The sequence below is a fragment of the Ailuropoda melanoleuca genome, chromosome 8, assembly GCF_002007445.2.
Source record: "Ailuropoda melanoleuca isolate Jingjing chromosome 8, ASM200744v2, whole genome shotgun sequence".
Taxonomy (NCBI): domain Eukaryota; kingdom Metazoa; phylum Chordata; class Mammalia; order Carnivora; family Ursidae; genus Ailuropoda; species Ailuropoda melanoleuca.
In genome coordinates, this window is record NC_048225.1 from 91,415,918 (window position 1) to 91,430,227 (window position 14,310).

Sequence of the window (14,310 nt, forward strand, 5' to 3'; positions counted from 1 at the left end):
GGCAGTCCACCGAATATACACCATCACTTCTCCTCTACTACCCTTGTTCATGAGGCTACCTCTCCTGTTTCCTAGCCCCATTCCATATTCTTACACTTTTACTCAGCCAACTCCTGTTCATGCTTTATATCAGGGCTTCTCAAACCTCCGTGTGTATACTGTTTACCCGGGTATTATGTAAAAAGGCAGATTCTGATTCAGTAGGTCTGGGACAGACCTGAAATTCTGCATTTCTAACAGGCCCCAGGTGATGTCCATGCTGCTTATTTCTTGTCCTCACTTGGAATAGCAAGGCTTCAGTCTCAGCTTAGTAGGAATTACCTCCTCCAGAAAGCCCTCCTGATTCCCACTCTCTTACCCTAAGGCTATTAGGTGCTGTTGAAGACACTTTTGGCTCTCTAGCTAAAAACCAACTTTTGTTTGTTGGTTTGTTTTGTTCTGTTTTTTTGAGAGAGAGCATGCAAGCAGGGTCAGGGATGGGGGTGGGTGGAGGAGGGGCTGAGGGAGAGAGAGAGAGAAGAGAGAGAAACTCACGCAGGCTCCACACCCAGCACAGAGTCTGATGCTCATCTCAAGACCCTGATATTGTGACCCAAGCCGAAATAAAGAATCAGACATTCAATCGACTGAGCCCCCCAGGTGCCCCCAAAATTGAGCTACCCTATGACCCAGCCATTGCACTACTGGGTATTTACCCCAAAGAGACAGACGTAGTGAAGAGAAGGGCCATATGCACCCCAATGTTCATAGCAGCAATGTACACAATAGCTAAATCGTGGAAGGAGCCGAGATGCCCTTCAACAGATGACTGGATTAAGANTGTGGTCCATATATACAATGGAATATTACTCAGCTATCAGAAAGAACGAATTCTCAACATTTGCTGCAACATGGACGGCACTGGAGGAGATAATGCTAAGTGAAATAAGTCAAGCAGAGAAAGACAATTATCATATGATTTCTCTCATCTATGGAACATAAGAACTAGGATGATTGGTAGGGGAAGAAAGGGATAAAGAAGGGGGTTAATCAGAAGGGGGAATGAAGCATGAGAGACTATGGACTATGAGAAACAAACTGAGGGTTACAGAGGGGAGGGGGTGAGGGAATGGGATAGGCTGGTGAAGGGTAGTAAGGAGGGCACGTATTGCATGGTACTGGGTGTTATACGCAACTAATGAATCATCGAACTTTACATCAGAAACTAGGGATGTACTGTATGGTGACTAACATAATATAAAAAAAATTAAAATAAAAAAAAACAAAAACAAACAAACAAAAAGACCAACTTTTCTTTAGTGCTGGCAAAGCCTGTTTTATTTCCAGGTCCCTTCTCTCCTCCTCCCCCCACGACTTGGTTACATTTTGACAGGTCTAAATGTCATTTTTGGTGCTGTCCTCCTTCTCAGCACTGTGATCTTTCATAGGTGTCCAGGTGACTTGGTTAAACAGTGTTAGACGTCTGCTGTGGTGAAGTAGGTACTTTTCAGAAAGTGTTCTTCATTCTTAAGAAGACATGCATGTGGAAGAAACAGGCCGCTCTCTGTCCCTGGGAGTTAGTCTGTTGATACACGGCGTCTGAAGCTACTGCAGCCATCCTGTGATCATGAGGGGGTCTCAACAGCAGACCGAGGGACAAGGGCAGTGTGGGAAGATGAGAAGAAGCTGGGTCTGTGTCCAGTCACTAAATTAACCAACTCTGGGCTCTCCTCCATTAGGGCTTCTTTTCATGGAAGGTCACACATCTCTTTATTGTTTAAGCTCTCTGTAGCCAAGTTTTCAGTTGCTAGTGGCAAGATCATCCTATCGTGGATTCGTGTGGCCCACTCTGTTCCACCCATAAGCCGCAGACGTCTCTTTATCGTTGCGCTCCCCACATTATCCTGTGATTACAAGTCTGCCTCCTCTGGTCAGGTGCCTATTGAGGTTTATTCTTTGCATTCCCAGGACCTGGTATGGAGTAAGTGATATGAACTTTTATGAACTACAGTGAACTCACCTAAGGGTTTTCAGTTAGAGAAAAAGCAAGCCCTCGCCACTTCAGGTATTGTCCGCTGTCACGGTTTAACCTTGAAGAGCTGTCTCCCGACGCTCTGCACTTCTTGGCCTCACCTCCCACTCACATGGGTAGTCCTGGAACACAATCTCATTTTGACATTAACCCGAATGAAATATCATTAAGAAGGTTGCAGAGAGGCCACATGACTCATGCTAAGGCTGAAAATAATAAAAAGAATCATTATAATGATTATAGTAATGCCTTGCTTTTGCATAGTAATCATGGTTACCATTAGCTGTGTCCGCCATATCCCAAAACTCCTCAGTATGCATAACTTCCAACGAACGGGGATAAATAACTTGCTAAAGCTCACAGGGCCGGTGTATCATAAACTCAGGATTTGAACCCAGGTGTCTGACTCCTGAGCCTGGGCTCTTCCCGTTTGGCTCCCAGAAAATCCCCCTCTGAGCACCGCAGACTCGTCAAAGTGCTTCCACGCACATGATCTCATCCAGTGTTCTCCAGGAGCTGTGGCTATGATCAGACACATTGTTTTGATATTATTCATGCTGTTAACCAACTAGAAGTTACAGTGGGATCATTATAGAGCTTCACCCCCCACATCCTCTGGTGTATTATTTTTAAAATCCATTTCAAATAAAGAGCCACTTTTTAGAACAGAAAGTAACCTAATGTGACCGAATTGGGGGAACTTTTTTTAGTGCTAAAGGAAAAAAATTAAGTCGGGCCCAGTTTGTCATAGTGGCATGTTGATGAAATGCCATGAATGAATTGTGGGATGAATGAATGAAATATTTCAAAGTGGAAAAATAAATCATGAGAAAGAAACCAATCCCCCAAAGAAACAAGGCTGCAGAGAGCAATTCCCTAATTTCCAGCCCCTCTCACATTTTTCATTCTCAGAAGACCCCTCTGTCAAAACCCCTTTGATGGAGACACAGAACTTGAGCAGTTAAGAGAAATCTCATTCTGTAGAGCATCTTCATGCTTCCATCCCAGGCTCTCGGGCGCTGGAATGTCTTTGTTCCAGGGAACCGAGCGGTCAGCACTCGTCACCGGCCACTCAACAGGTCCCTTGGAAGTGAAGGCAGTGCAGGTATCGCCCAGCGCTTGCCGTAAGGGAATCGCAGGGACACGCTTTTATCTCTCACAAGAGCACATGCATTTTCCTACTCAACACTCCCCTTAGAAACAAACCGTTCCTTTCAGGGATTATCTAAAGTATAATATCCATGCTTCCTTAACTCGTAGCAAACTTCCCGTATTTCGTTATTGGAATCAATTACTGAGTGGCTCTTTGAGCCGTGCAAGAGCCCACACGGCCGTAGTGCAATGCTGAGCACAGAGAAGGCGCTCAAGATATTTTTTTAAACAGAATGAGTTCAGATTGATCCTTTTCCTTCCATCTCCACGTCCAGATCAATGCCTTGCCCTGTCCCCTCTTACCTTCTGGTATCAGTCGCATACATTTGGTTGGCACAGATTCAATTTATTTTACGGGGGCCCATGGGTGGTGACTGGCAGTAATACCCAGCAAATTACTGTTGTCATTACCATTAGATGTGGTGGCCACCACCCCCCCCTGCACCCCACCAACACCACAGAAGGGAATGGTGCCAGGCAGCCACGGTGTGGTGGTGAGCTCCTGTGACACATGTCTGGGTGACCCCTGGAAGTAGGGTGAACTTTGCAGCAGCCTGTCATTTTGCATTAAGAAATTGGGGGCCAACATAGAGAAACAGAAATGGAGTAATAATTAATAATAATAATAATGAGAACTGTCTTTATTGAGGGCTGTCTTAGTCCATTGGGTTGCTAAAACAAAATACCACACACGGTGGCTTGTAAACAGCAGACATTTACTTCTCACAGTTCTGGAGGTGGGGAGCCCAAGCTCAGGTTGCCTGCGCGGTGTGGTTCTGGTGAGCGCCCTCTTGTGGATTGCAGGCGGACTGCCCGTCACCGTGTCCTCACATGGTGGAAGCAGCAAGGGAGCTCTGCGGGGCCACTTTTCTAAGGGCACTAATCCCACTCATGAGGGCCCCACCCCCATGACCCAATCACCTCCCAAAGGCCCCGCCTTCAAATGCCATCACATTAGGATTTCAACATATGAATGTTAGGGGGTCACAAACATTCAGACCAAAGCCAGGGCTGAAGAATGTGCCAGACCCAGCACATTAATATTTGATGGGTGACCCACATGGATTACTGTGCTGCCTCCTTTACTGGCAACAAGGACACAGAGTTTGCCAACATTTCATGATGCAAAGTTGGCAGAGTGAGGGTCTGAACGCAGGCCTGTCTGCTTCCAGAACCATGCGTACTCATCAAGCCCCGCTGCCACTCACAGATCTGTCCTCCCGGGGTCAGGGACTCTCTGCGGCTCAACCCCTGGAAGCTTAGCCCAGACCCATCAGATATCCTCCAGTGGCTGCCTTAACACACGGCCCCATTTGCTGCCCTGGTGTCCAGCTCATGGTATGTGTGTCCGCTGCATGTGTCATGTAAACCACCAAAGGATTTAGGATCTAGATTTTAAATTCCCTCAGGACATTTATTAGCCAAACATCAAGGGTCTGCAGAGACTGCTTCACCCTCCAACTTGACCCCTTCGTCCTCCTTCCCATGCATCTGCAGTGCCCATCCCGCTCGTCTCCCTTCTCCCCACCTTCAGGCCTTTCCCCTGCTGCCTCACCCCTTGGAATGCCTCCTCCCCCTCCTTCGCACTCAGGCCTCTGTGAGAACTGCCTGGCTGCTCGGCGCCCACACACCACGCGCCTCCCCTTTCCCGAACTCCTGCAGCGTGTACGTTCTGCCCCACTTAGCATTTGCTTACATTCTCTCGTGTCCTGTGCATTAATAGCTTTCTGTTTTTAATATCTTTTTTCTGATTGGATTGTAAGCTCCTTAGAAGCTGGGCCCATGCTTGCCCTTTGCTTACACTGCTTTTCCAATCCTGTCCTTACCAAACTCCCGCCCGCTGCAGTGGGGGCAGCGGGGAAGACACTTCATGTAACAGGATTCCTTTAAGCACCTGACCCAAGAGGCACTTTGCTCACTTTGGGTGTGGAACTAGAGTCGCTCAACTAACCAGCTAACCTTTCTTAATCATGTGGCCTTCCCCTATCCTGGAACAGTCTCTGAGGCGGCATCCTGTCCCTCCCCCCCCGCCCCCCACCAAACCAAGTTGCCCCTTGCAGAGAGTGGCTCTCTCTCTCCACAGTCCCCATGGAGATTGGCAGAGTCAGGCTCAAAGGGAGGCAGGCTGGATGCGTCCCCTGGACTCGATGTACATTCTCGCAGGGACACATTCTGTCTTAGCAGCAGCTCAGCCGCCTCCCAGAGTCCCAGCCATCTCCTGCGTCAAGGCCCCCAGATGGCACGTTCTGTGGAGCATGCGGTGATGGAGGGAGGCACCAGTGAGGGAGAAGAACAGCCTGGGGGCTCAGTGCCACCAAATCATTTGTCCCTTCATCCTGGCCTTTCTACAAGACGTCTTGCTCTTAACACGCATCCTGATGGTGACAGTAAGCCTTGGCCACATTCAGCCTGTGAGCGCTGGAGGCATACTGGGCAGAGGAAGTTGCTTGCTTCTTTCTAATCAAGCCTTCCTTCCTTCCTCTCTCAGGCTGAGTTGGAAAGCTCTTGAAAGGTAGCAGATTGCAGGCACTGAAGGCTCATGTCTTCTGTTTATCCACAGAATGAGGACATTGGCCAATGAAAGAGCCCCAGTACTGTTCCTTCCATGTGCTCCTGGCTCCAGAGCCCCCCAGAGCAGCCCGCCTGGGCTTCATGAAGCTCCAGCTCCCCCACCCCCAGCCTCCCACTCCCCCATGCTGTTACAGAGGGAGTCAAAGGTGTATTCTCTGAGGCAGAGGTTTTCAGACTGTGGGGTCTTGACCCATTGGTGGAACAAAGAATCCATTTAACAGGTCACGATTAGCAATTGTTTTAACAAAATAGAATGGAATGGAACATATCAGTGCATCACACATAGGAGCGGTATTGTCACTAGATTTTTTTAACCGCACGTACGCGCTATATAAAAGGCACTTCCTCCTGTGAATCACAATCTCAAGGGTTTGTAAGCCCTTGATCCTCAGGCTGGATGAGCCAAGTCTTGCCCCTGACCCTAGCTCCCATAAGGTGAACTTTCTGGGGGGAGTGTGGGATGTTACCTCTAAGCTGACCAGCCCTCTCCCCTCACCACCAACCAAAAGGAAACATCTACATACCAAGAAATGATTAAGAAGTGATTTCTGCCCTCCCAGAACATGAATTGGGAATAATGCCGAAACAAAAGACATACAAAACATCTGGTAATGTGGTAGAGGGAGACATTAATTCCCACTGCTAAAGAGACCCTCGGAGTTCTGGTTTGACCGAAAGCAGTAAGAAGATCTGCAATAAAGGAGCATTGCTATCTAAGGTGTGGATCTCAGAATTCGGGCTGTGCTGTTAACTTGCCTCTAAACGCCTCCATTCCCTGAGGCTGGGCTATTAGCCCTTCATGGCCCACCCACTGGAAAAGCCACACTGGTGCATATGGCTCTCAAAAGATACCCCCTGGGGCCTGAGGGAGTCTCTCCCGCTCTAGGTATCCACCTGTCCATGTAATTCCTAGAAAGACTAGAATGAGGATTAGGAGACCAGACTTTATTCCTGGGGCTGACATAGGCTCCTCCGTGACCTTGGGTGGCCACGCTCCCTCTCCAGGGGGCAGATCTTCACCTACTTTAGTGGAATGTGAACAAAAGCAGCCAGACCTGGTCAATGACCGTGATGTGGTGAACTTGACCGGGAACAGATACATGTCCAGAAAGAATGAAAATTAGACAGACCTTCACTGGTCTTTGCCATAAGCTAGGAAGATCTTTCCTCCACCCAGCCCTGGGAACAGACAATTCCCTGCTGTCTTGGACCTTTAGACCCCGCGGCTGTGAAAAATACCTCTTTATCTGCTGAAACACAAAGGATTATGGAGCAAAACTGGCTCGCATATGAACTAACGTTCACAAGTGAACCAACCACACCGGGCTTAGGCATGGCTTTGCTGGGTGAGAGCAGCCCCACCTGGGCCAGTGGGGTGGGCATCCACTGTCTGGCACCCCACCTTCTTGCGCTTTGCCCGGAGATGTGGTTCCAATACAGAGACCCTGAAGCACTGTGGCTTCACAAGCAGCAAGCTTAGAGTTACCCCTAAAGCTCTTGATTGCAAGTAGATCTTCCCTGCCTTTAGGGTCACCATTTTAGGGAATCTATATAAGAGAAAGAGGAAGCCAACTGACACATCTTTTTTACTGCAACACTGGCCCCCTGCCAATTATCAGATCAGTTCTAAAGCCAGAGAGAGTCTTTCATGAAGTTGGCAAATCTAAAGCTCACTACTTTCCCTTTCTGGGCCTTTCCCCCATGTTTTTGTCCCCATTCGTCTTCACTAGAGCCTGAAAGCTGCTCCAGGACCCTTCCTCGGACCCTTCCTGTCACTCCAAGCTTCCTCTAGCCCAAAGTCCAACCCCCTCGAGGAGGTAGGTTGTGACTGTGCTAACTTTTCATTGTGGACACTAAGAAGCGACAAAGCTGAGCCTGCAGGAGGAGGGCTCTGGTGGTGGAGAACCCAGGACAATGAGGCCAGGTGGTGCAATTTGGGACAGAAAGAATTATCTCGAAAGTTATTCCATGCAGGGGCCACCAAGTCCTCTTACTTATAAAGGCAACTTTGCTAATTTCCACCATTCACAGCAATGACTGGCTGAGTGGAAAGATGCTGACATTCTGATGAAATCTACCCAACAGATGCCTTTTTGGGTGGTTGGGGGGAGTGGGTTGTGAGAATGAGTTATAATTGCTGATGACATGGGCAATCCAGGCAACGGCAGAAAATGCAAAAGTGTGATGGTCACCATCCCCAGGGGAAAGATGTGTTGATTTCCTCAACCCTCAATTCGGAGGGCTCAGTTTGGAAAATGGCATTAAAAAAGTGGAAAATACATTTTTTTCTTGTTCTCTCAAGGAGAAGCTAAGATTACATCAAGAATAATTTGATAAAAATATCGTACACCTTCCCTTGCCAAAGCAACCAGACTTCATGATGTTATGATGGAAGGACAGGCTCTCCCAATATCCTCCCTAGAACACAAGTGGTTATTTGAAGGTGAAGTCTCGGTGTAACAGCAATGCCTGAATCCAAAACAACTTTGCATTTGCACTGAGACTGTAGTTATGGGAAAAACCAGATTCGAAGTACATTGACCCAATACCAGTCTCTACACATGTCAAACACCTTACGTCTATTCAGTAACATGTTTCAGTTAGTGTTTATATAGAGTAACAGGAGCCACGCAGGGCAGCTCTTAGTCCCTCTGCTTCCCTGATGAGGAAAACAAAAGGAATTTTTGGAGGATCCTCAGCCCTTCCCACTGGGCCATGTCGCTTCCTCAATTTCTGAGACCCTTCCATTCACACCATTCATCTTGAAACTAGCAACCAGGGTAATCGACTGTAGAGGTGTGGGGGGCAGAGGCTCTTCCTGAGCCAGAATGCGGTCTTGGGTATTATACAAACCAAGGGGCTCTAAAACTCGCCATGTATCAGAATCCCCTGGAAGCTCGTTAAACCCCGTCACTACTCTGCAGCCCCGGAGTGTCTGATTCAGTAGGTCTGGGGTGGGCCTGGGGGTCTGCATTTCCTACAGGTTCCCAGGGGATGCCGATGCTTCTGGCCCAGGGCCCACACCTGGAGAACCACAGACCTAGGGACTTTCTCACTCAGCTGAAAGCACCTTGGAAGAAGAGGTGAGTGTTCCCTCCTCCTTTGCATCTCTCTGTGGCGTGGTCCATCCATCTGGCCTCAGCAGAAATTCATCACAGGATGTTGCCTCCTCTCCCAGCCCCTGCGCTGCTCAGGTTCTCCAGGAAGGGGCCTGTACTGTGAATGCCATGGGCCTCCTTCCCTCCACACATTTCATATTTATACTGGTGACAACATTTTCCCACTGTGGTTGAGACTCCAGCTTGATGGCTATGATTATAAATCTTTGCCTTTCACTGTAGGTTCTGAAAAACATCAAAGACTTTATGATAGAAATGAGCAACTTTGCTCCAGGAGCTAGATACCATCCTACACCATGGTCTCCCAGCACCCCCAGAAGATCCAAACTGCACATTAGTACCCTCAATGCTCTGAGAAGTCCTGCAGGATGTTAAAACAGTTAACCTTGTTTAACATGGTTTTTCCCTGTTTCTCATGACCACAAACCCCTTTACTTTCCCTGATAACACTTATTATCATTTCATGGAGTAAAAGCATTCTGATATATGCTCATTGAGAAATATTCCATTAAGGTGTGAATTGCGGTCCTATAGAGTTGGCTGGATAATTCCCCAGTTTCAAATTTACTCCTCCACCACCTCTCCCCTAATGGGCATGCACAGGGGGCCTGTCCTGTGAAGCCCAAACCTTGGAGGGGCAGAGCAAAACCTGCACTTCGTGTGGACAGCTGGACCCTGAGAAGGAGGAAGGAATTCTTTGGTTGACCAGGTAGATGCCTCATGCCTCCTCTTCTGGAAAAGAGTGAATAAGGAGGCAGAGAGAGGCCAGGAGGGTTACACAAGTGGAACTTCCATGGAATGAAAGAAAACAAGGCAGGGAATGAGCATCCCCTCTGGCCCCACCACCAACAGCACAGAATAAGAATCAAGGAGCCAGAGGCCAACCTCCAAGGAGCCTGAGTATTGTCAGGGAAGATTCATGCAGAAAGCGATATAAGATATGACATAAGCATTTCTGGGGTCAACCCCTGTAGGCAACCCAAGAAGAGTGTTGTCATTCGTAGGACACACTGCAGATCCTGGAGCATCCCTTGTGTCAGTGCATGCAGCAGAGGGGGCCCCGAACAGGAAAGGGGCCAAGTTGCTCCCACTGGCCAATGCAGGTGACTCCAGCTGACTTGATCTGTTGAGTCGTTGCACAAACATATCTGTCCCACGGAAGCAGGTTAACCCTCCTGGACTGTTTGCACGTGTTAGTCAGCCAACAAATGTCCTGTATTGTTTTCCTGCAATCCAGGATGGGGGGGGTGGGCTGGGGAGCATGTTCCAGACCATAATCACCTTCCATGATCCGAATAAACTTCAAGGTCACAAGCCAAATTATATTTTCCTGAGGGAGAAGGACTGAATCATTATATAGGAAGCCCTAAGATGGCCAGGGGTCAGGAAACGAGTCCACGGCGTTTCCTCTGTGGAGGCAGATCTGGTATCGCTGACAGTAGGTGCTTCCGCTGCACATCCTCCCAGCTCCTGCACAGATGCCTGGTTCCTCTGGTGGCCCCCTGGGGACTCCTCCATGTCTCAGTGTTTGCGGGCAAAGCAACAGTTCGTGACCAGCAGTGGGGATGGGGCACCCTTGGCTCTTCATCCATCACCAGCACCCCCACCACCATCTCTCCCTTCTTCAGACCTTCAAGAGCACTGGTATGATGCCTTTCAGTCAACAGTCCAGGGACATGAAGGGACAATGCGTCCAAGAGAAAACAAGCCAGCTCATGAACGTGTGGAGACATGTCCAACCTCACTAAGAATCAACAGTCATTTTTGCTTATCACATCAACAATGAAACAAACATGAAAATGCTCACTGTGAACAGGGTGTGATTTTAAAACAAGGGACTGCCGGTGAGATTGGAAAACCTTACTGGAAGACACTTCACAAAATCTTAGTGAAAGTATTTGTGAATGGGCATTTAGAAACCTGGAAATAGGTTCACAACATCTCTGGTTTTTAAAGATGATTTTAAAATAGCTCACATACAATAATCCTATTGGTGGGTGTGGGTTGGGTGTGGGTGTGGGCGTAGAAAACTATCTCAAGGATAAATTCCCAACTTTTATTTCTGATTTTCTTCAGAGCTATACCACCCGTAGAGGGTCTTCCTAGAGCCCCATTATCTAGAGGGTTCACTCTGGTCCTTCTCTAAAACCTGCTTCTCTCCATGGGGCAAGGACTCTCAAGGCCAAAGGGATGAACCTACCTGAAGGCTTGGCCCATCCTCCTTCTAGTACATACTCTAGAACCCAAGACACTGGAATTCCCATTTCTAGGACCCCACAAGCTTCTTCCTGGTTCCCTTTCCCCGAGAGTAAATTGTGAGGCTGGCGTACATGCCCAGGACCCAAGGAGGTTGCCAGGAGGAAGCTGTTTGCAGGGGTGCGGATGACCCTTGAGCATGGGACTGGAGTGTCCACAGGTGCACACAAGGGCCCTCAAGATGAAGGCTGGAGTCATGGTTGAGACAAGAAAGGAGGTGGCCAGGGCCTGAGGTCTGCTCTCCCCATGCTAACGCACTCTGGCGTGACACTTCAAGGAGTCCCAGAATTCTAAATTTGGACCTGAACTTTCAGATTGTCACAAAAGTAAGGAGACAACATATTTCATTTAATAGTCAGCTGGATTTATGACTTCTAAATATTTAGATATATAGTATGTGGGCCTTTGCTTACATTCTTGCTGCAGACCACAAAAATGTTAGCGATGAACCTGTTTTGGGTAGAATTAAGGATAATTTTATTCTCTCTCTCCCCCCAACACTTTCTCTGTTCCTGTTCCTCTCCTTCCTCTCTACCTATCACTTTTAATCTCTCCCCATGTTCCCATGTTCTTTTTTTTTTTTTTACCATATACTAACAAATTGATGTTCTTTGTTTTGATAGTTTCAGGCCTCTGAATCTAATCTTTAAAAAAAGGGATTAGAAATGTTGACAAATATTTGTGCACCTAGAAATGAAGAGAACCTAAATGCTAAACAATGGGGAAAGAGTCAAATGAATTATGGCATATCCATACCATAAACATTTTTTTTAAGATTTTATTTATTTGACAGAGATAGACAGCCAGCAAGAAAGGGAACACAAGCAGGGGGAGTGGAAGAGGAAGAAGCAGGCTTCCTAGCGGAGCAGGGAGCCGATGCGGGGCTCGATCCCAGGACACCGGGATCATGCCCTGAGCCGAAGGCAGATGCTTAACGACTGAGCCACCCAGGCGCCCCACATACCATAAACATTTTAAAATTGTATTAGTGAAACCATTTTACATTAATAAAAAAATTTAATGAGAAAATGCTCAATTCAATCTTAATTGAAAAGCAAGGTACAAGATTATATAATATAGTAGAAACATAAATTTAAAAATATAAATATATGAGATTATATATAGTAAAAAACCATGACGATATTAACTGTGGGTATGTTTGATGAAATTTTAAGAAGTATTTTTGGCTTTTTTCCTACAACAGTTAGGAATTACATTTATAATCAGGAAAAACATGTTTAAAAGTCTAAACACGTCTGCGCCTTTGTCCAGGTTTGTGTTTCCATGAGGAAGCCATACCCCGGTGGCCTTTGACGTAATCCACATGTGGACCCTCCGTCCTGTCGCCACTGTGGAATCCTGATTTCCAACTGTTATTTCCCTTCGGTACCTTCTGACATTTGGGTTCCTAGAGCAGCCCTGGAGGCCTCACGCTAACCGTGAGGCTGCCTCCTCACTGGGCCACCAGGAGGGGCTTCGACTGAGAAGCAACACAGATGCTCTTCCAGAAGCCAAGGAGACCCACCTGCCTTCTCCCTGAGGGGCCCCGATCTCTGTGAGCGGTGAGGACCTCGCTGCATTCACCCCGGGTCCCCACACACTGTCATCACCTCCCCCTGGCCACACTCCATGCTGCAGGGACTTTCATTATGTCTCGCTTCCTGAGAAAAAAATCTGCTTGATTACGTCCCACAAATACTTACCCTTCTAACGGTCTTCATTTTTAACAGGGAGATGACAAACTCAGCCCAGGGAGGAATCCCTGAAGGCAGCATGTCTGACACATGACTTCCAAATGTAGAAGACATTTGGGGACAGTAGTGGGAAGCAAGCTTTCTGGGGTCCTGGTCAATTACCTCCTTTCGGCAAATCCCACCAAGACCAGAGGATGGAAGGATTGAGAAAACCTTCCCTAAGCATCAGAAAACACAAACCGAAAGGAAAGCCAGATGAGTCCAGACATCTCTTACTCACACAAGACATAAAGCAGGCAGACTGACGTGAGAAACTGCCATGAACAGCCAACTCTCTACACTCAACCACCATTTCTACAAGTTGAGAGAAGAAAGATATTTGTTATTGCAATTGCATGATTCTCAAAACTCTTCCAAGGAACAGACTGCCACCTTAAATGTTTTCCCCTGGTGTGGGCTCTCTCCTGCTTGTTGTCCCCAGCCCCCATTCCACACAAAGCCTTGGCTGAGGGTGGTGGGAGAGGGCTCCGTTGGTCCCACGTTCTGCAGCGCTAGGCGGGCAGGCAGGCAGGGAGTCCCAAATTGGTTTGGAAGTTCATTGTAAATGCTGGACTACAGACCACTAGAGACAGGTCTCTACCAAAATACTATGTGACAACTGTATGGCCCTTAATTTTTTAAAAAAAGGCTTGGGGGGAGATTACACTAGATTTCCAAATCTCTTATTCCTCTAGGGCTATGTTGTTCTTTGCACTTACATCTCTTTTTTCCCCCGAAGATCTGATCAATTTTTCCAATTTGTACTAACACTGCCACACCCCCAAACTTGACTGAAATTGCACTTCTTTCCAGAGACTAACTGGACCAACTGGATGGTCTCAGCATCACTTCCCGGCAGGAAGCGAGGCTCTGCAGCCGTGCTGGCCTGGGGTGAAGCTCACTCTGTCTCCTGGTCTGTGCACGGTGGTCATGGCCACCCCCCGGGCTGGGGGTTCCCGAGCTTTAAATGAGATAATACACAAGGCGTTTATGACAATGCCTGGCATAGAATCAGGGCTTGGGAACACCAGCTCTTCCGTTGTATTCTCCTTATGAGAATGTCTTGTCTCTCCTGGAAGTACAGAGTTGAAAACCATCACCCCCAGGATGAGAAAAACAGTTGGTGTCCAATCCGCCTCCGACGGTTCGGGCGTCTCTCGGAGACCCCCCTTCTTGGTTCGGATTTCCACCTCAGCGCGGCAGCCGGGCCTCCTTCAGCGTCAGAGCGGCTTGGCTCGTTGCCTCGAAACTTATTGGCACAATAAGAGATAATGATTTCCCTGTACACGCTCCCTCAGAGCGTTATTGTTCAAGTATTTCCCTTATTCCTCCTTTGCCGGAAAACAATACCTTATAGAAATCAGCTGAGGAAGACACTATGAACGACTTCAAAAGTGCAGCTTTCTCACTGCCCTGACTTGGCAAGGAAGCCTGTTTGGAGCCGTTCACCTCAGACCCAGGAACAGAA

General features: G+C 47.8%; 1 long non-coding RNA gene across 1 annotated transcript in view; it reads right to left on the reverse strand.

Annotated features, from left to right (window-relative positions):
* Positions 1–1,308: 1,308 nt before the first annotated feature.
* The window catches only part of LOC117803433, a 228,368-nt gene continuing 215,366 nt past the window's right edge, over positions 1,309–14,310 (reverse strand). The window contains exon 3 of the long non-coding RNA XR_004627293.1: positions 1,309–1,950. This is a non-coding gene — a long non-coding RNA (uncharacterized LOC117803433). The remainder of the gene's footprint in view (positions 1,951–14,310) is intronic.